Source organism: Odocoileus virginianus, chromosome 24 (genome assembly GCF_023699985.2).
Source record: "Odocoileus virginianus isolate 20LAN1187 ecotype Illinois chromosome 24, Ovbor_1.2, whole genome shotgun sequence".
NCBI lineage: Eukaryota > Metazoa > Chordata > Mammalia > Artiodactyla > Cervidae > Odocoileus > Odocoileus virginianus.
Window position 1 is genome coordinate 37,727,746 of NC_069697.1, and position 21,666 is coordinate 37,749,411.

Genomic DNA, 21,666 nt, shown 5'->3' on the forward strand with positions numbered 1-21,666 from the left:
TACTGAGTATGGCCCTGTCCATCAGACCAAGACCCAAATTTCCCCACAGTCAGTCTCTCCCATTAGGAAGCTTCCATGAGACTCTTAGCCTTTCTCATCAGAGGAAAGACAGTATGAAAACCACAATCACAGAAAACTAAGAAACTGATCACATGGATCACAGCCTTGTCTAATTCAAGGAACTGTGAGCCATGCTGTATAGGTCATCCAAGAAGGATGGTTTATAGTGAAGCATTCTGACAAAATGTGGTCCAGTGGATAAGGGAATGGCAAACCACTTCAGTTTTTTTGCTTTGAGAACCCATTAACAGTATGAAAAGGCAAAAAGATATGACACTGAAAGATGAACTCCATGTCGATAGGTACCCAGTATGCTACTAGAGAGCAGTGGAGAAATAGGTCTAGAAAGAATGAAGAGGCTGAGCCAGGTGAACATAAAGCCCAGTTGAGGATGTGACTGGTGATGGAAGTAACATACGATTCTGTAAAGAACATTATCGCATCGGAACCTGGAATGTTATGTCCATGAATCAAGGTAAATTTGAAGTGGTCAAGCAGGAGATGGCAAGAGTGAACACTGTCTTAGGAATCAGTGAACTAAGATGGGCCGGAATGGGTGAATTTAATTCAGATGACCATTATGTCTACATTGTGGACAAGAATCCCTTAGAAGAAATGGAGTAGCTCTCATAGTCAACAAAAGAGTCTGAAATACAGTACTTGGGTGCAGTCTCAAAAGTGACAGAATAGTCTCTGTTCATTTCCAAGGCAAACCATCCAATATCACAGCAATCCAAGTCTGTGCCCCAACTACCAATGCTGAAGAAGCTGAAGTTGAATGGATCTATAAAGACCTTCTTGACCTTCTAGAGCAAAGAACAAAAAAAGATGCCCTTTTCATCATAGGGACTGGAATGCAAGAGTATGAAGTCAAGAGAAACCTGGAGTAATAGGCAAGTTTGGCTTTGGAGTACAAAATGAAGTAGGGCAAAGGCTATAATAGAGTTTTGCCAAGAGAACGCACTGGTCATAGCAAACATCCTCTTCCAACACACAAGAGATGACTCTACACATGGACGTCATGAGATGGTCAATACCGAAATCAGGTTTATTATATTCTTTGCAGCTGAAGTTGGAGAATTTCTGTACAGTCAGCAAGAACAAGACCTGGATCTGACTGTGGCTCAGATCATGAGCTCCTTATTGCAAAATTCAGACTTAGATAGAAGAAAGTAGGGGAAACTAGTAGACCATTCAGGTATGACCTAAATCAAATCTCTTATGATTAAACAGTGGAAGTGACACATAGTTTCAAGGGATTAGCTCAGATAGAGTGCCTGAAGAACTTTGGATGGAGGTTGTAACATTGTACAGGAAGCGATGATCAAAACCATCCTCAAGGAAAAGAAAAAGGCAACATGGTTGCTTGAAGAGGCCTTACAAATAGCTGAGAAAAGAAGAGAAGCAAAAGGCAAAAGAGAAAAAGTAGGGTATATCCATGTGAATGCAGAGTTCCAAAGAATAGCAAGGAGAGATAAGAAAGCCTTCCTAAGTGATCAATGCAAAGAAATAGAGGAAAATAATAGACTGGGAAAGACTAGAGATCTATTCAAGAAAATTACAGATACCAAGGGGACATTTCATGCAAAGATGGGCACAATTAAAGACAGAAATGGTATGGAGCTAATAGAAGCAGAAGATATTAAGAAGAGGTGGCAGGAACACACAGAGGGACTATACAAAAAAGATCTTAATGACCCAGATAGCCATAGTGGTGTGATCACTCACCTAGAGCCAGGCATCCTGGAGTGCACAGTCAAATGGGCCTTAGGAAGCATCACTACAAAGAAGGCTAGTGGAGGTGATAGAATTCCAGCTGAGCTATTTCAAATCCTAAAAGGTGATGCTTTGAAAGTGCTGTACTCAATATGGCAGCAAATTTGGAAAACTTAATAGTGGCCAGAGAACTGGTTCCTATTTGGGAAAGGAGTATGTCAAGTCTGTATATTGTCACCCTGACTATTTAACTTATATGCAGAATAAATCATGCAAAATGCCAGGCTGGATGAAGCACAGGCTGGAATTAAGATTGCCAGAATTAATATCAATAGCCTCAGATATGAAGATGACACCACCCTTATGGCAGAAAGTGAAGAAGAACTAAAAATCTTCTTGAAAGTGAAAAATGAGAGTGAAAAGTCTGACTTAAAGCTCAACATTCAGAAACCTAAGATCATGGCATCTGGTCACATCACTTCATAGCAAATAGATGGAGAAACAATGAAAACAGTGACAGACTTTATTTTCTTGGGCTTCGAATTCATGGCAGATGGTGACTCTAGCCATGAAACTAAAAGACACTTGCTCCTTGGAAGAAAAACTATGACCAACTTAGATAGCATATTAAAAAGCAGAGACATTATTTTGCCAACAAAGGTCCGTCTAGTCAAAACTATGGTTTTTCCAGTAGTCATCTATGGATGTGAAAGTTAGCCATAAAGAAGGCTGAGTGCCAAAGAATTGATGCTTTTGAATTGTGGTGTTGAAGACTCTTGAGAGTCCCTTGGGCTGCAAGGAGATCAAACCAGTCAATACTAAAGGAAATCAAGCCTGAATATTCATTGGAAGGACTGATGCTGAAGCTGAAGCTGCAATACTTTGGCCAGCTGATGCGAAGACCTGACTCTTAGAGAAGACCCTGATGCTGGGAAAGATTGATGGCAGGAGGAGAGGGGGATGACTGAGGATGAAATGGTTGGATGGCATCCTGGACTTGATGGACATGCGTTTGAACAAGCTCTGGCAGTTGTTGATAGACAGGGAAGCCTGGTGTGCTGCCATGCGTGGGGTCTCAAAGAGTTGGGACCCTAACTCTAATAGTTGACCGAGGTACTGAACTGAGCTGAACTGAATCTTGGGTCCAGCTGGTACTTCATCCAGAGTACAGTATGATGTACCCTGCACCTACGTTAAATAATCAAAGTGACAATTTATTGCCTTGACATACTCTTTTCCCAGTTTTGAAATGGTCCCTTGTTCGATGTATGTTTCTAACTGTTGCCTCTTGCCCTGTAGAGCTTTCTCAGGGGGCAAATATGGTGGTCTTGTATTCCTGTCTCTCAGAATTTTCAGCTGTTTTTTTGTGATATTGTCATCCACACAATCAAAGTCTTTAGTGCACTCAATGAAGCAAAGATAGATGGTTTTCTGGAATTCCCTTGCTTTTTCTGTGATTCAAGGGATATTGGCAATTTGATATCTGGTTCCTCTGACTTTCCTAAATCCAACATGTACATCTGGAAGTTCTCGGTTCATGTCCTGTTGAAGTCTAGATTGAAGGATTTTTAACATTGCCTTGCTAGCATGTGAAATGAGCCCAGTTGTGTGGTAGTCTGAGCGTTCTTTGGCATTGCCCTTTGGGATTGAAATGAAAACTGACCTTTTCCAATCCTGTGGCCACTGCTGCTGAGGTTTCCTAATTTGCTGGCCTATTGAGTACATCACTTTAACAGCATCATCTTTTAGGATTTTAAATAGCTGGAATTGTGTCACCTCCACTAGCTTTTTTCCTAATAATGTTTAATTTATGGTTACACAAGAACAAAGGGAAGTAGGCAGACAAATTAGCAGCACAGGATTATCAGATAGAAACTAATTTATGTAAAATCGATGAGCAGCACATATTTACTGTATAGCATAGGGAACTGTGTTCAGTTTCTTGTAGTAATGTATAATTGTAAGTAATCTGAAAAAATACATATATATCTGAATCACTCTGTGGTACACCTGAAACTTACACATATTATAAATCAACTATACTTCACTAAAAACATATTCATTCTTCTAGTCCATGAACATAGAATATCTTTCCATTTATTTATGTCTTCTTCATTTCATTTTATCAGATTTTATTTTTATCACTGTAGAGCTTTTCATCTCCCTTATTTATTCTTAAATGTTCTTTTTGATTTAATTTTAAATGAGATTGTTTTCTAAATTCTCTTTGTAATAGTTTATTACTATGTGTAGAATTATTCTTAGATTTTTTTTTGATGCAATTTTTAATGAGATTGTTTTCTAAATTCTCTAATAATTGATTACTATGTGTAGAAATGCAACAGTTTTCTGCATATTGATTTTGTGTCTCTAGTTTTACTGAATTCATTTGTTAGTTCACAGTTTTTCTTTTTGGAGGAGATTTTAAGGATTTTCTACATGTAGTACCGTCATTTACAAATAGTGACTGTTTTCCTTGTCTGTTTGCAATTTAAATGCTTTCTGTTTTTATTATTTATTTGTTATGCCTGTCTAATTGCTGTGACTAGAAATCCCAATAATATTTTGAATGAAATTGGAGAGAGGAATCATGCTTGCGTTATTTGTGACTTAGATTTTTTTTATTACTGGATCCCATGGCTTGTAGCATGTCAATTTCCCAACCATCGATTGAACCCTGGTCCTAGCAGTGAAAGCCTAGAATCCTAAGCAATAGACTAGCAGAGAACTCCTCCTCATCTTACATTAAAAGCTTTTAGCTTTTTATCACTGGTTATGCATTTTGTGGGCTTTCATATATGGTCTTATTATCTTGAGGTATGTTTCCTCTGTATTCAGTTTGGAGAGAATTTTTTATCATAATCGCTGTTGAATTTTATCAAAAGCTTTTCCTGCACATATTGAGATGATTATATGATTTGTATCCTTCATTTTGTGAATATGGTTTGTTATATTGCTTGATTTGTGGCTGTTGAGCCATCCTTGCATCCCTGGGAGAAATCTCATTTGATCCTTTTCATGTATTGTTTATCCTTTTTATATATTGTTGCATTTGGCCTGCTAATATTTTGTGAAAGTTTTTACCTCTATGTTTTTCAGGTGCATTATCCTCTGATTTTAGTATACATATATATTATGCTAATACATATTTATTATATAATGTACTTAATTTGCATATGACATATTGTGTGTGTGTGTATATATTTTTTCTTTTGTAGTATTTTTACATGGTTTTGGTAGGGTAATACTGGACTTGTAAAATGAGTTCAAAGTGTTTCTTCTTCTTCTGTTTTTTTTAAAGCATTTGGGAAGGGCAGGTATTAATTCTTTTTTAATATTTGGTAGAATCACCAGTGAAGTCATGGTTATGGTCTTTGTAGGGAGGTTTTAAATTATTGATTCTATCTCATTGCTAGAGATGTATGTTTACATTTTCTATTTCTCACTCCAATCTTAGAAGATTGTATGATTCTAAGAATTTACCAGTTTCTTCTCTGGTGTCCAGTTTATTGCCATATTATGTATTATGTGGTTTCTTATAATCTTTTTCATTTCTGTGGTAACAGTTGAAAGATTTCTTCTTTTATTTCTGATTATGCTTGTTTGAAACACTTTTTTTCTTGCTTAGTCTAACTGAAGATTTGCCAATTTTGTTGATGTTTTTGTAGAATGAACTAGTTAGTTTCATTGATATGTTTTTCCTGTGTCTTTTTAGTTTCTGTTTTTTCTATGATCTTTGTCACTTCCTTCTTTCTACTCTTTTTAGGCTGTGTTTATTTATTTTTTTAGTTCCTTTATGTGTAAGTCTAGTTTGTTCATTTGAAATTTAAAGATTTTCGTTTTTGAAGTAGGCATTTATTACTCTGAAATTGCCTTAGAAATGCTTTTGCTGCACCTCATAAGTTTTGGTATATTTTTATTTTTATTTCTTATAGACATTTTTTAAATTTCATTTTTTATTTTTTTGTTAATCCACTGGTTGTTTAGTAGTATGTTGTGTAGTCTTCATATATCTGTGATGCTTTCACTTCTGTGTATTTGGATAGAAGGTTTGTACCAGTGTGGTTTTTAGTCTCTGTAAATTTGGGCCTTACATATGATCTGTCCTTGGTGAAAGTTTCATTTGCACTTGAGAAAAATGTAAATGCCTTTTTATGAAATGTTCTATATATATATATGTTCAAAGAAGGCCATAGTTCAAGATATCCTTTAAGGCATATATATTTTTTATTTTCTTTCTGAATGTAAGAAATCTCCCCAGTAGATTTGTGTTACTATCTATTGCTTCCTTTAGGTGTGTGAATATTGCTTTATATATTTAGTTTCTCCTTCTTGGGGTGCATAAATACTTGCCAATGTGATATCCTCTTGATGAATTGACCATTTATCAGTATGTAATATCCTTGAGCTCAGAAGAATTGATGCTTTTGAACTGTGGTGTTGAGAAGACTTTGAGAGTGCCTTGGACTGCAAGGAGATCCAACCAGTCCATCCTAAAGGAGATCAGTCCTGGGTGTTCATCGGAAGGACTGATGCTGAAGCTGAAACTCCAGTACTTGGGCTACCTGATGTGGAGAGCTGACTCATTTGAAAAAACTCTGATGCTGGGAAAGATTAAGGGCAGGAGGAGAAGGGGACGACAGAGGATGAGATGGTTGGATGGCATCACCGACTTGATGGACATGAGTTTGAGTAAACTCCGGGAGTTGGTGATGGATAGGGAGGCCTGGCGTGCTGCGGTTCATGGGGTTGCAAAGAGTCAGACATGACTGAGTGACTGAACTGAACTGAATATCTTTCTTTATCTTTTATTACAGTCTTTGTTTTAAAATCTTTTTTTGCCTGAAATAAATATACTTACTGCAGCTTTCTTTTGGTTTTCATTTTTCATGGAATATCTTTTATCATCCTTTCAATTATCTTCTAAAAATGTCTTACCTTACATATTAAGTGAAACTCCTGTAGGCAGTATTTGTATGGGTCTTTTTATTTACCTGTTTATTTGTCCATCACTCACTCTATGTCTTTTAAGTGTAACTTGTAGTTCATTTCCATTTAAAGTGATTGTTGGTAGATATATTTATTTCTATTTTCTTAATTGTTTTGGTTGTTTTGTACTCAATAGTTCCTCTGTTTCTTTTTCTTTTGTTCTTTCTTTGTGGTTTGATGACTTTCCTTAGGGATATGCTTAGATTCCTTTCTTGTTATCTTTTGTGTAGCCACTACAGGTTTTTACTTGGTGGTTACCATGAATCTTACATATAACAATTTATATTTAGAACAGTCTATGTTAAGTAAATAATAACTTAAATTTTAATGCATTATGAAGCTCTATATTTTTAATTTCCCCTACACATTTTATTTTTGATACCAAATTTTACATCTCTTTGTATTGTAATTCTCTTAATAATTATTGTAGTTATAGTAATTTTTGCTACATTTTATTTTGAAAACCTTTATATTAATTTCATAGGTGATATATGTGTTACCTTTATATTTGCCTTCACTAGTGAAACTCATACTTTCATATTCTTGTTACTAATTAGCACCCTTTCTTTATTCAGCTTTAAAAAGTCATTATAAAATGTCTTATAAGGCCAGTTTAGAAGTGCTGAACATTTTTAGCTTTTGCCTATTTGAAAAACTCCTTTTTCTCTTTAAATTTTGAGTAATAACTTTGCTAGTTTGAGAATTCTTGGTTGAAAGTTTTTGTCTTTCATCACTTTGAATATATCACGCCATTCCCTTCTGGTCTGCAAAGTTTCTGCTGAAAAATCTGCTGAGAGTCTTGTGGAGTTTCCTTTGCACTCAACAAGGTGTTTTTCTCTTGCTGCTTCTAGATTCTCTCTTTGTCTTTAACTTTTAACATTTAAGTTATGTTAGTAATATCCGCTGTTTTGTGTTTGTTTGGATTTATCTTATTTGGTAGTCTCTGAGCTTTCTGAATCTGGCTTTTTTTTCCCACTGAAGTTCAGAAAGTTTTCAAGCATTATTTGTTCAAATAAGTTTTCTGCTTCTTTCTTCTCCTTTTGGGACTCCTATATTGTGAATGTTAGTTCACTTGATGTTGTCTTTGAAGTCCTTCAATTTCATTTAAAAATTTTTTCTCATTTCGTTGCTGTCTGGGTGAGTCCCATTGCTTTATTTTCCGACTCACTGATCCATTCTTTTAACCTCTCTGCTGTTGAACCTCTCTTTTGTTCGTTACTTTTTTATGTTCTCTGTCTTTGTTGAAGTTCTCACTGTGTTTATCCATTGTTCTCCCAAGTTTTAGGTGAGCAATTTTGTGATTATTATGTTTTAAATTATTTGTTGTTGTTGTTTGGTCACTCAGTTGTGTCCAACTCTTTGTGACCTCATGGACTGCAGAGCACAAGGCTTCCCTTAATTATCTCCCAGAGTTTTTAACTATTTATCAGGTCAGTTACTTTTCTCTATTTCGTTAAGTGGTTATCTGAGGAGGCCTTACAAATAGCTAAAGAAAGAAGAGAAACCGAAAGCAAGGGAGAAAGGGAAAGGTATATCCAACTAAACGTAGATTTCCAAAGAACATCACAGAGAGACAAGAAGGCCTTTTTCAATGAACAGTGTATAAGACTAGAAGAAAACAACAGAAAGGGAAAGAGCAGAGATATCTTCAGGAAAATTGGAGATACCAAGGGAACATTTTGCCCAAAGATGGGCACAATAAAGGACATAAACAGTAGAGATGTAGTAGATGCTGAAGAGATCAAAAAGAGATGGAAAGACTACATGGAAGAACTGTACAGAAAAGGTCCAGATGAACCGGATTACTCTGATAGTGTGGTCAACCACCCAGAGCCAGACTTTCTGGAGAGCAAAGTTAAGTGGGCCTTAGGAAGCACTGCTATTAATAAAGCTAGTGGTTGTGATCGGAGAAGGCAAAGACACCCCTCTCCAGTACTCTTGCCTGGAAAATCCCATGGATGGAGGAGCCTGGTAGGCTGCAGTCCATGGGGTCGCTAAAAGTCAGACACAACTGAGCGACTTCACTTTCACTTTTCACGCATTGGAGAAGGAAATGGCAACCCACTCCAGTGTTCTTGCCTGGAGAATCCCAGGGATGGGGGAGCCTGGTGGGCTGCCATTTACGGGGTCGCACAGAGTCGGACACGACTGAAGTGACTTAGCAGCAGCAGCAGTTGTGATGGAATTCCAGTAGAACTATTCAAAACCCAAAGGATGATGCAATCAATATGTTGGATTCAATATTTCAGCAAATCTGGAAGACCCGGCAGTGGCCATAGGTCTAGAAAAGGTCGATCCTCATTCCAGTTCCTCAAAAGGGTAGTACTAAAGAATGTGCTAACCATCGGACAGTTGCATGTAAGGTTATACTTAAAATCTTGCATGCTAGGCTTCAGCATTATGTGAACGACAAACTTGCAGATGTCCAAGATGGGTTTAGAAAAGGAAGAGGAGCCAGAGATCAACAAATTACCAACATCAAATTACCAACATTTGCTGGATCATAGAGAAAGCTAGGGAATTTCAGAAAAACATCTACCTCTGTTTCATTGACTACACCATTAACTTTGACTTTGCAGATCATAATAAACTGTAAAAGCTCTTAAAGAGATGGGAATACCAGTCTGTCTTACCTGTCTCCTGAGAAACCTGTATGCAGGTCAGGAAGCAACAGTTAGAGCCCTGTACAGAACCACTGATTGGCTCAAGATTGAGAAAGGAATATGACAGGGCTGTCTGTTGTCACCCTGTTCATTTAATCTATGCACTGCATGCATCATGAGAAATGCCGGGTTGGATGAATTACAAGCTGGGATCAAAATAGGTGGGAGAAACATCAACAACCTCAGATATGTGGATGATACCACTCTCATGGCAGAAAGCAAAGAGGAACTAAAGAGTCTCTGCATGAGTGTGAAGGAAGAGAGTGAAAGAGCTGGCTTAAAACTAAACATTAAAAAAATGAAGATTGCAGCATCTGGCCCCATTACTCCATGGCAAACAGAGAGGGAAAAAGTAGTAGTGACAGATTTCCTTCTTGGACTCTAAAATCACTGCAGATGGTGACTAGAGCCATGAAATCAGAAGATGTTTGCTCCTTGGCAGGAAAGCTATGACAAACCTAGACAGTGTGTTGAAAAGCAGAGACATTACTCTGCCGACAAAGGTCCGTGTAGTCAAGGCTGTGGTGTTCCCAGGTCACATGTGGTTGTGAGAGCTGAACCACGAAGAAGGTGGAGTGCCTAAGAATTGATGCCTTTGAACTGTGGTGCTGGAGAAGACTCCTGAGAGTTCCTTGGACAGGACGGAGATCAAACCAGTCAATCTTCAGGGAAATCAACCGTGAATACTTATTGGAAGGACCGATGCTGAAGCTGAAACTCCAGTATTTTGGTCATCTGATTTGAACAGCTGATTCATTGGAAAAGTCCCTAATGCTGGGAAAGATTGAGGACAGAAGGAGAAGAGGGCGTCAGAGGATGAGATGGCTGTATGGCATCGCCAATGCAAGGGACATGAACTTAAGCAAACTTCGGAAGATGGTAAAGGACAGAGAGGCCTGGTGTGCTACAGTCCATGGGGTCGCAAAGAGTTGGACACGGCTGGCCCAGCTGAACAACAATTTCATTATGTTGTTATTTTTTTCCCCATGAGGTTTTATGTTGTTTTTTCATTTAAAATATATTTGTCTTTTTTTTATTATGTGCATATTTGTATTTTTATTAATTTATTTTAATTGGCGGATAATTGATTTAACATATTGTGTTGGTTCCTGCCATTCATCAGCATAAATGCACCATATATATGTTCCTTCCCTCTTTACCTCCCTCCCACTTCCCACGCCACCCATCCCTCTAGGTTGTCACAAAGTACCTGGTTTGAGCCCACTTTATCATATAGCAAATTCCCACTGGCTGTCTATTCTTCATATGGTAATGTATGTTTTCATGCTACTTCCTCAATTCATCCCACCTTCTCCTACCACCCCCCCCCCACCCCCTGTTCTCTATGTCTGTTTCTCACTGCTGCCCTGCAGATAGGTTTACCAGTACCATATTTCTAGATTCCATATATATGCATTAATATATGATATTTATTTTCTTTCTGACTTAACTCTGTGTATGCATGCATACTAAGTCACTTCAGTCATGTCCGACTCTTTGCGACCCCATGAACCATAGCCCACTAGGCCCCTCTGTCCATGAGATTCTCCAGGCAAGAATACTGGTATGGGTTGCCATGCCCTCCTCCAGGGAATCTTCCCAAACCAGGGATCAAAGTGGCATCTGTTATGTCATCTGCATTGGCAGGCAGGTTTTTTACCAATAGCACTACCTGGGAAACCCTCACTCTGTATAATAGGTTCTGAGTTCATTCACCTCATTAGAACTGACTCAGATGCATCCCTTTTTATTGCTGAGTAATATTCCATTGTATATATGTACCACGACTTCTTTATCTATTCATCTGTTGATGGACATCTAGGTTGCTTCCATGTAGTAGCTATTGTAAGCAGTGCCGTAGTCAACATTGGGGTACATGTGTCTTTTTTAATTATGATTTCCCCAGGGTGCATGCCCAGTAGTGGGATTGTTGGAGCGTATGGTTGTTTTATTCCTGGTTTTTAAGGAGTCTCCATACTGTTCTCCTTAGTGGCTGTATCACTTTACATTCCCACCAGCAGGGCAAGAGGGTTTCTTCTCTTTTTTTTTTAATTCAATTTTTGTGTTGTTTTCTGTGTATTAAATGAAGCAACCACCTCTCTCAGTCTTGACCACTGTCCTTGTATAGGAGATGAACCTTACTAATCAACTCTGCCCTAGCTCTTGATTGGTTTTCAAACCATTGTGATTGTCCAGGCAGCATATTTTAAGTAGTGCCTGGTAATTGAGGGATGGGAAGACCAGTTAGTGTCCCAAAGGGGAAGATATTAATCAGCATCTAGATTCAGGTTGGTTGGGAGGCAAATGCTCAGGCAATGAATTTTAAAGAATGCAAATATATAGTCACATGCTGGTTTAAGCCCTGAGGACTCTCTGAGATAGGAGTCTGACAGTGTCACCTGGGTAGCAATCACAAAAATCAGGGCTTCCGACAAGTGTACTAGCCCCTTTCTGGGAGATACTGATGAGCTTAGTGAGGCAGAGATGGGATGCAAAACTTTGGTTCCCCATTCTAGTATTCCTGAGCACACCTCCGTAGCCTCTAGCTGTGTGCCAAGGCTGAAGCCTGCCCCTATGGCTGAACCTCCACAGCTAGCAAGGAGTCTTCTTTCACAGAAAGACTTGGAGTGTATTTCAGTCTGCTATCTCTGTTGTGCTCTGGAAGTGGTTACCTGCTAAGCACTGTCTTTTTTGATTGTTTCAGTCCTGTTGGACCTAGGAACGTAAGCTCCCTGGCCACTAGAGCCGGGTGATCAAGGGATATCTCAGGCAACAGCCATAGAAACTAGGGCACCAGTCATAAAAACAGGGCAGATTCTGGTGCTCTGGAGTGTTGTAGAGGTAGAATGTGAAGTTAATAACCTCCCTCCAAGGTCTCAGGATAGATTTATCATCAGACCTTAGATGTGTGTTCTATTAGAATCCTGCCCCTCGAGTTGCTGCCATGATGGCACAGTAATAGGCCTCTTTCACAGAAAGATTGAACTCCTGAGTCTGTTGCCTCTTCCTGTGCCCTGGGAGTGGTAGCTGTCTAAGGATTCTTTCTCTGTTGATCACAGTCCTGTGGGACCTGTGAGCCAAACCACACTGGCCACCAGAGCCAGGTGACAATAAATGTGTTTTTTCCATGGCTGAAACCACAAATATAAAAGTATTGGAGCATGAGCTCCTTTCTATAAGATACCAGTTAGCTAGAGTGAGAGAGAGGTAGATTGCAAAGATTGCATCCACCTGCCTTTATTCACTGATAGCCCCTCTATAGGCCTTCCAAGCGCACCAAACCAGAAGCCAACCCCTCAGGCAAAATCTCCTGGACAAGCAGATAGGCTAATTTCTAAGAAAGACTAGGATGTATTTTAGCCTGCTTTCTCTGCAGGGATCTGAGAGTGGCAGTCTGCCAAGAGCTGTCTTTCCAATTGTTCTCCTAGCAAGGGCACTCAAGGACCAAGCCTCCAGAGTCAGGGACTTCAGGACATCAAATGCATCCTTTGGGTGGTAGCTGCAAAAATCAAATCATGGGTAAAAGTCAGACTCCAGCTATGTGTAGAAGATACATGGAAGGTATGTGTAGAAGTATCTCTGGAAGATGTTGCAGCTCTAAAGCGTGGCAGAGGGGGAGTACAAAGATGCCCAGAAAAGGTAAAAAGAAAATAAAAGAAACAAACAAAAAGAGAAAAATAGGTGAAGAAAAAGAGATGGTGCCAACTGGCTTTTGCAAGGCAGAGGACAGTGTGCAAATGGCAGTCATTAGTTGGAGCATAAAGATGACGCTAGTGGGAAAGGGAGAATAGAAAAGAGTTGTGGTCGGGAGATGGTGCCAGGCTTAGCAAGGCAGAGAGAGCAGGACAGTGGCACCCACCAGCCTGCCTACCCACAGAATATCCCAGAAGGCTCCTGCCCCTCAGACCAATATTTTATTTAAAAGTAGAAAGCGAGTCTGTTTCATATAAAGTCCGGTCACTTTTCAAAGTGCTGTTTCTCCACTGGACCCTGGGGCAGATGAGTCTGTGCACTGGCCCTTTAAGAGCCATTCCTCAATTCATTCCAGCCCCACTGGTCTACATGGATATGAGTCCTGTAGGTCTTCAAAGCTAGATGTTTTGGGGGCTCATCTCTCAGGTACCCAACTTAAATGCTGAGATGCCCGATGTTATTTCTTCTCAGTTGCCTGATATGAAGGGGTTGCTCTGCCAGTTTTTAGTCTTTTTCCAGAGGAAATTATTCCATATATAGCTAGCTGCAGATTTGGTGTGTCTTTGGGAAAAAGTGAGTTCAGAATCTTCTTAGGTCACCATCTTGAACTGGAACTTCTGCTTTCCATTCTTGTAGAACATCTCAAATTGATGTTTCACACTAGTTCAAATTTCATACACCTTCATCTTTGTTATATACTGTCTCCAATATGGTATTTACTTCTATAATTATTTATATATCTTGCTATTAAATTTTTGGTATTTCTTGTGATCCTTCTGTACCCTACCCACTTCCCTGTTTAATTCTGTTCTGTTGTATTTTAATTTAAACCAATTCCTTCCTCCTGGCTTTCTGTTCCTGATTTTTAGGTAAGGTCCCATAAGGTCCAACTGTATATTGAAGAACAATCCAAACAGTTTTTGGAGGGTGTTCATTTGTTGTTTTGCTATTTTAATATTTTCTTTAAGAGTTCCTTCTATTTTATTCCTCAAACCTTTTTATTGATTGAATGACTATTTCTATAGCAACTTCTAGCCCTGAGCTTATCTTATTATGTATATATTTTAAAGTATTTTATCTATACCTATTAAATTAAAATCTATATTCAGGTGATTCACAGACTTTTAGCTCATGTTTAGGTCCATATTGTTGTCCTTAGAACTTTTACCTCTAGATGTCACATAGAGCTAAGGCAAAGCACTACTTTTACTTCTGTCTGCTAAATTCACTGCCTTGAGGAAAATGTATTGATTTCTTATTAACCTTTGTGCATTCCACTTGTCAGATGTAAAAGCATACTGCTTCTGCTTTTGTAGCATTTGACACAGCTGTCTTTCTTTTATAACCTTGAAACTCTATTGTAAAAGTATCTTACACATTTAATAATATATTTGCTGTCTTTCCCCATAAATAATTTTTTTTTGTTCTCTGTTCTTTTCCTACCTTGCTACATCTCTGTGTTCAGCAATATTTTTTTCTCCTTATCTGAATGCTGAAATGTTATACTGTTACTTAAAATGATTTTCTGCTATAATAGTGCTAAAATAGTATCAAGATTATTGTATATGGCTACATAGCAATGTATTTTGTTTGACTGTTTTCTTTGGTGTAAAGAATTTTTTGTTCCTGAGTTGTGTAGGCAGCTTTATACATTATGTCTTATGCTCAGTCAGTTTCTATATTTATGGTACCTGCCTAACTTATGTAAGAAGTTTGAGACCCCTTCATGGAAATAATAATATTTGCAATATAATGAGTTAAAGCTACTTTTAAAGACTTATGGAAAAAATACTGCAAGTTATAGCCAAATTTTAATAATGGTTACCTGTGGGTGGTATGATTAGAGAGGATTTTTAATTACCTTACTTCTTATTTGTAGTTTTTGAATTTTCCCTAGTGAATAGCATCTATTAACACAAGGTTGAAAGGATATGGTTTTGTTTATTCACCCCATAGTACTAAGGAACGACTGTAAGCCCAGGTCTGTGCTTAACACATAGGCAATGGCAACATGAGATATGAACATTTCATTAAAGGGCTTGTAGTCCTGCTTTGAGAAATAATGTGATACAGGCTCTGCTGAGCTGTTAGCAGTTAAAAAGGACAGGAGCAGATCAATAGAATATTCTCAAGTAGTGTAACGGAAGAGGCCATTTAGGCTGTGAGAGGCTTAACTGAGTTGAAATGATGGTGATATGTTTGTGATGCTTTCTTAGGAGCTTTTCAATGCTGTAGAACATAAACTCTGCTAGTTATCCTTATAGATAGAATCTTTCTCATTACCCAGCTCTTCCATTTTAAGCACTATGTGTTGTATATATTTTAATCACTTTGGGGTTTATTGCTTTTTGAAGCTGCCTAGCAGGTTTTTTTTTTCTTTTTCTTTTTTTTTTTTTTTTACTTAATAGGAATTTATTATCTCACTGCTCTGGAGGTCAGAAGTCCAAAATCAAGGTATCACATGTCTTATTATTCAGGAAAGAAACAGAAACAAAAACTGAATTCTAAGGTGTTAATAACCTGGTAAATGTAGATACTTGATATTTAGAAGAATACAGACATACCGTTCCTGGGCAGGAGAGCAAAACTGAGACAGTTACAGTGAGAGATACCGTTTGTTTGGACAAATTCTTGCTATTAAAATTTTTTCTTTAGAGATCATAGAGCAATAATTTACAAAATGAAATTAGGACATCATAATCATTCTTGTTCAAGAAGCATTATTATTAAAAGCTAGCTTCATGTGCTTCTAAGAAGCTAATTAGTTTCTGCTTGGCTTATTGTGCTGAGAGGCTGTTGTGATTCATGGGTATTTGCCCATCGCAACAGGATTTTCTGATGCTATTTGGTTATGAAATTATTTACATTTCTGACTCAAGGCTTTAAAAGGACTTCCAGCAGTGTTTGAAAGCCAGCTTCTGAGCTTATGAGCATATTGTGCCATTTATGGTGAATCAGCTTGGCAGTATTAGAATGTGTGAACTGGGTTGTACTACAGTGGCTGAGGTGCAGTCTTCTGGTGAGACTCCTCAAGCTAAACATGATAATGAGTTTTCTTTGATATAGACCTTTTTATTTTGTAAGGGATCAGACTTTCAAAAAATATTCGGAAATAATACCAACATAGGTGTTTGTGGTTGTATTTACTCTAGTAAGGTATTAATAACAACTTGTACTACTATACTCTGTATGTCAATTTTAATTCATGAGTTTCTGTGTTCAGTCACTTCAGTTGTCTCTGACTCTTTGCAAATCTAAGGACCATAACCCACCAGGCTCCTCTGTCCATGGGATTCTCCAGGCAAGAATACTGGAGTGGGTTGCCATTTCCTCCTCCAGGGGATCCTCCTGACCCAGGGATCAAACCAGGGTTTCTTATGTCTTCTGCATTGGCAGGCTGGTTTTTTATTGCTAGTGACACCTGGGAAGTCTGTTTAATGTGTATAATAAATAATTTGTTTTTTCTTTATGAGATATTTATTTTGAAATAGGGCAGAAATCAAAAGCTCTTTCTAGAATACTCCTAAACTTCAGTATCATTAATTACATCTGTTTATGAAGCACTTTGGAGACAAGAATGGCAGTCCACTCCAGTATTCTTTTTTTCACTCCAGTATTCTTGACTGGAGAATCCCATGGACAGAGAAACCTGGCAGGCTACAGTCTGTGGGGTCGCAAAGAGTCGGACACGACCGAGCGACTAACACACTCATGAAGCACTTAGACTGTCCTTCATAAGAATAGTGAACTTTATTGTTTCTCCATAGTGGAAAGGAGATTTTGAGGTGACATACCTTCATGTTAGAGGTTTTTCCAGAGTAGGCATTATGTTTAAAAATCCACAAATTATGGCTTCCCTGGGTGTGGCACAGTGGTAAAGAATCTGTCTGACAATGCAGGAGATGCAAGAAATGTGGGTTCGCTCCCTCATCCAGGAAGATCCCCTGGAGAAGGAAATGGCAACCCACTCCAGTATTCTTGCCTGGGAAATTCTGTGGACAGAGGAACCTAATGGGCTACGGTTCTTGGGGTCACAGAGTCGGACATGACTGAGCACACCTCCATGTGTGTTGTTTTATTAACAGCAAAGTGAATGAACAGGGCCCATGCTTAACATAGCATATTGGAGAGATGTGAGTATAGTGAACCTGAAGTCTACTGCTCTTCCTGGTCATTGGCGTTCTTTTACAGATCTCCATTTTCATAAAGCAGTTCTATAAAAGGAGACTTTAAACTTGTCTAGCATGAAATTATATAGTTAATCACATTCAGTTCTCATTTTTGTTACTTAACACGACACCTGCTGGCAGTGAGTCACATAGCAGGTACTAGAAGCAGAGAAGAGATCAGGCCCTCCTGCCGCCTGAAGTTCATGTGTGCTTGCTAAGGTCAGTTCAGTTCAGTTCTGTTGCTCAGTCGTGTCCGACTCTTTGTGACCCCATGGACCTCAGAACGCTAGGCCTCCCTGTCCATCACCAACTCCTGGAGTTTACCCAAACCCATGTCCATTGAGTCAGTGATGCCATCCAGCCATCTCATCCTCTGTCGTCTCCTTCTCCTCCTGCCCTCAATCCCTCCCAGCATCAGGGTCTTTTCAAATGAGTCAGCTCTTCACGTCAGGTGGCCAAGGTATTGGAGTTTCAGCTTCAACATCAGTCCTTCCAGTGAATATTTAGGACTGATTTCCTTTGGGATGGACTGGTTGGATCTCCTTGCAGTCCAAGGGACTCTCAAGAGTCTTCTCCAACACCACAGTTCAAAAGCATCAATTCTTTGGCGCTCAGCTTTCTTTATAGTCCAACTCTCACATCCATTCAGGACTACTGAAAAAATCATTGCCTTGACAAGACTGACCTTTGTTGGCAAAGTAATGCTAAAGTAGTAGGGCCAAAAATAAAGTGTTCCTGACAAATTTCCAAAGGGTCATATCTGAAACAGAGACACAGCCATCAGTCTTCTAGTGACACACGACAAAGACTAGGGGACCTGAGTCTGTGAGATCTTTGACGTTAACTTGGCTATGCGACTTTCTGAAAACCTCTTATTGTCTCTGAGACTGGGGTTCTTTATCTTTCCTACGGGAGCAGTGAAAGATACCTGTCCCACCTACTTTTTAAAGGATGACCTTACATGAAATGCAAAATGGTAACATAAAAAGATTGTAGAAAGTAACATAGTATTCAAGGGTAAGGTAATTGCATGCTGGTCACTTTGTTTTTTTCTTCTTTCTGAAATATTGGACTTTTTCAGGACTCAGTTCTAGGCATTCTTCTCGTGTTCCATGTTTAGGAAATCTCATACATTCCCATAGTTTCAGTTATATATACCTTTCACACAGAACCATCTTTTGAATTCCAAGTATTTGCGTAGCTCCCAAACTCTACTGGGCCCAGTCTCAGTTTGACATTGCATTTAAAGAAATACTGTCCAGCAACTAAAAGTAGTTAAATAGTAATACTACTTTTTACTCAAGTCTCCAAGAACATAATAGCATGGAGGGTATAATTCAGCAATATTTCAAAAAATCTTTTATCCACCCCCACCCCTACCCCCAGTCAAACCTCAATTAGTCCCTGTGTTATGTGCTCCCAATTTTCCATATTGACCCTGAGACTCACTTACAACTCCCTGCAGACTTTTTCTCATTTGATCTTCTTACAAACCATGTTTGGCCCATGTTTTCTTCTCTATCCTTTTTTGCCTATTATGATAACTGCCCAGGAACTTGGCTGGCAAAGACCAAATTCTCCCTTGAAGATGAGAGAGGAAGGAAAGATTAGTTTGGCAAAGACTCTTATTTGAATAGGCAAAAAGAGGAGGCTGGGAACATTTACATGTAAATAACCTGTATTTCCAGCACACTTACAGAATGTTTTACTTGTTCTTTACTTGTTTATTTCACAGAACACCTCTGATTCAGACTATCTAAAACTTGACCTTATCATCCATACAAATTTGCGTCTCCTCTAATACCCTTATCTTCATATTAAGTGTCCATCATGCTCTTAGTTGCTTATTTTGAACATATGAAGGTCATTCTCAAATTCTTCCTCTCCTCACCCTTCACAGTTCCATTCACATTCCCTTCATCCTAGATACTGAATATATCCTTCTAGAATCTCTCCATTTACCCAATCTCTACTTCTGCCACTGAACTCCTTGTTTCCCTGCAATCTGTTTTCCATATTCCAACCAGAAAGATCATTTTAAAACATGCATCTGGTTATGCCTTTTCCTCCGTTACACTTTTCAAAGGCTTTTGAGTACCAAGCCTTTAATATGGTCTCTGCTTCCTAGGTGGCTCAGTGGTAAAGAATCCACCTATAATGCAGGAGACTCGGGTTTGATTTCGGGGTCAGGAAGATCCCCTGGAGGAAGAGATGGCAAACCTCTCCAGTATTCTTGCCTGGGAAATCCCATTGACAGAGGAGCCTGGCAGACTACAGATCATGGGGTTGTGAAAGACTAAACAACAATACGGCCTCTCAGATCCCATATACTCTGGCTGGTTTCTGCTTATGTCTCTAAAAGTAGTCCCCTTCTTAACAGGATGCATCTCTTCCTGCCTCAAGGCCTTTATCTAAGCTGGGTCTGGATGTCTCAAGTATCTTTCACCCTCCTTACCCTCTACCCCACCCACCAACCTCCTCATCCAAGATTTTTCTGACTCCTCAGACAGGACCCAATCCCTTTGCTATAGACTCTTGTTCCACTCAGATTTGATCTCTGGATCTGGAAGAGCTTCTGGAATAGAAAATGGCAACCTATTCCAGTATTCTTGCCTGGAAAATTCCATGGACAGAGGAGCCCAGCTTGCTATAGTCCATGGGTTGCAAAGGATTGGACATGACTGAGCACAGACACACACACTTGTTCCCCATATTTTTCCTGTGATGAGACCCATTGCACTTGAAATCTATATGCTTGTTCTAACACATTTTTCCCAATAAACCTTAGCATGAAGTCAGAAGGCATGTCTCTCTCCTGTAGCACTTCTTCCACTGTGCTTACCATAGTACGCAGCTCAGATCGAGTATTCATTGTACATGTGTTGATTAAAGGATATTTCTTCCATGATTTGGGCCTTGTCTGCCTCTCATCTCTACATATTGTGCTTCACACTCTGTTTACCCCTGAGAAAACCTCATGTGATTTCACAGTTTTTAGGCTCATGCTCTTCTCTCTCAAATGTTTCCTCTTTCTAAGTTAGATGAAAGCCAATTTAGAGTAGTCTGTGCTATTAAATTGATTAGCAGTCAGATGGAAACTTTCAGCAGTTTAGGTGATGATTTAATTATAAAAGCTATTCTTACTTTGTCTGCTAATATATACTTATTATTTTGTGGAACTCATAAAATCGTATGATTCTTTTCAGTGTTGCTGTATATTGGCACATGCTCCAGAAGCAAATAACACTGGTTGAAACTACAGATATATAGTTCTGAGACTTAATGTTCTGACTTGTGTGCAAATTCAATAAATATTTACCAGTAGTTTTCAGCAATACGGTGAATATTCCAGAAGTAGATATATGTACTATTTAAATAAGTCTTGTTGATATGTTTATTATTCTACCTTTGAACAAAGCAAATAAATATATAGCAAAAAATATTTAAAATAGATAAGATTGGAGATGATTGTGGTGTTGGGAAGGAATTTAACTCACAAAATAAATAGGCATGAAGTCCAAAACACTTGGTGAAGTGAGCCTCACTGACTTCCTACGTGAAAGGGGAGATAAAAGACGGCTATGTGATTTATAATGCTCATAAGGAAACACAAATCACTTATTGAGAAGCATAACTGTTGCAACTATTGAAACCAGAGAGAAATGTCTCCTGTTGTCAGAATGTGGTAAATAGCACCTTTTCAGCCCTTGTGCAGAAAGCATGTGAGTGCGTGCTCAGGCACTTAGTCATGTCCAGCTCTTTCCCATTCCATGGACTGTAGCCCGGCAGTCTTTGTCCACAAAAGGCATGGCAACAGGTTTATTAGCACTGCTACCTTCAATTGCAGCAGGCTATTTTTTGGCATTACAAAGATCAATTCATTAAAAACAATTCTACATGGGTCTACTATGCAACCCATTGATATTATGAAGTCATCTGGTCATTGATTTATATTGTCCACAGTATAAAGAGATTAAATTATGTTAGATAATCCTGCTTAATTGTTTTCACTATGCTTTTGGTGAGTATTGATTAGATGTTAGATTTTGGTTAAATAACCAGACATATCTGGAAACTGGAAGTGCCCCTGGGAAGCGAGCTAGATATGGCCAGCAGGACCAAGATTTATTTTAAGAGATAATTTGGGATTGGTTTAAAATTGTATGCCATAGAACTGTAGTTTTTAAAACATGTGGTGAGCATCAGGGTCATCTGGAGGATTTTTAAAAGACAGGCTCATCTCCCACCTCTGTAGTTTTCTACTTAATAGGTTTAGGGTGGTTGAGGTGAACAGATCCTTATTTTTTTAAAGAAAGCCACACCATTGATTCTAGTGCAGTTTGAGAATTGCTGCCATAGATTATACTGTATTAGTT

At 38.7% G+C, this 21,666-nt stretch overlaps 1 protein-coding gene across 1 annotated transcript in view; it reads left to right on the forward strand.

Annotated features, from left to right (window-relative positions):
• SLC2A13 (solute carrier family 2 member 13) overlaps positions 1–21,666 on the forward strand; it is a 450,742-nt gene that overhangs the window by 64,025 nt on the left and 365,051 nt on the right. The gene's annotated exons all lie outside the window — the stretch shown is intronic.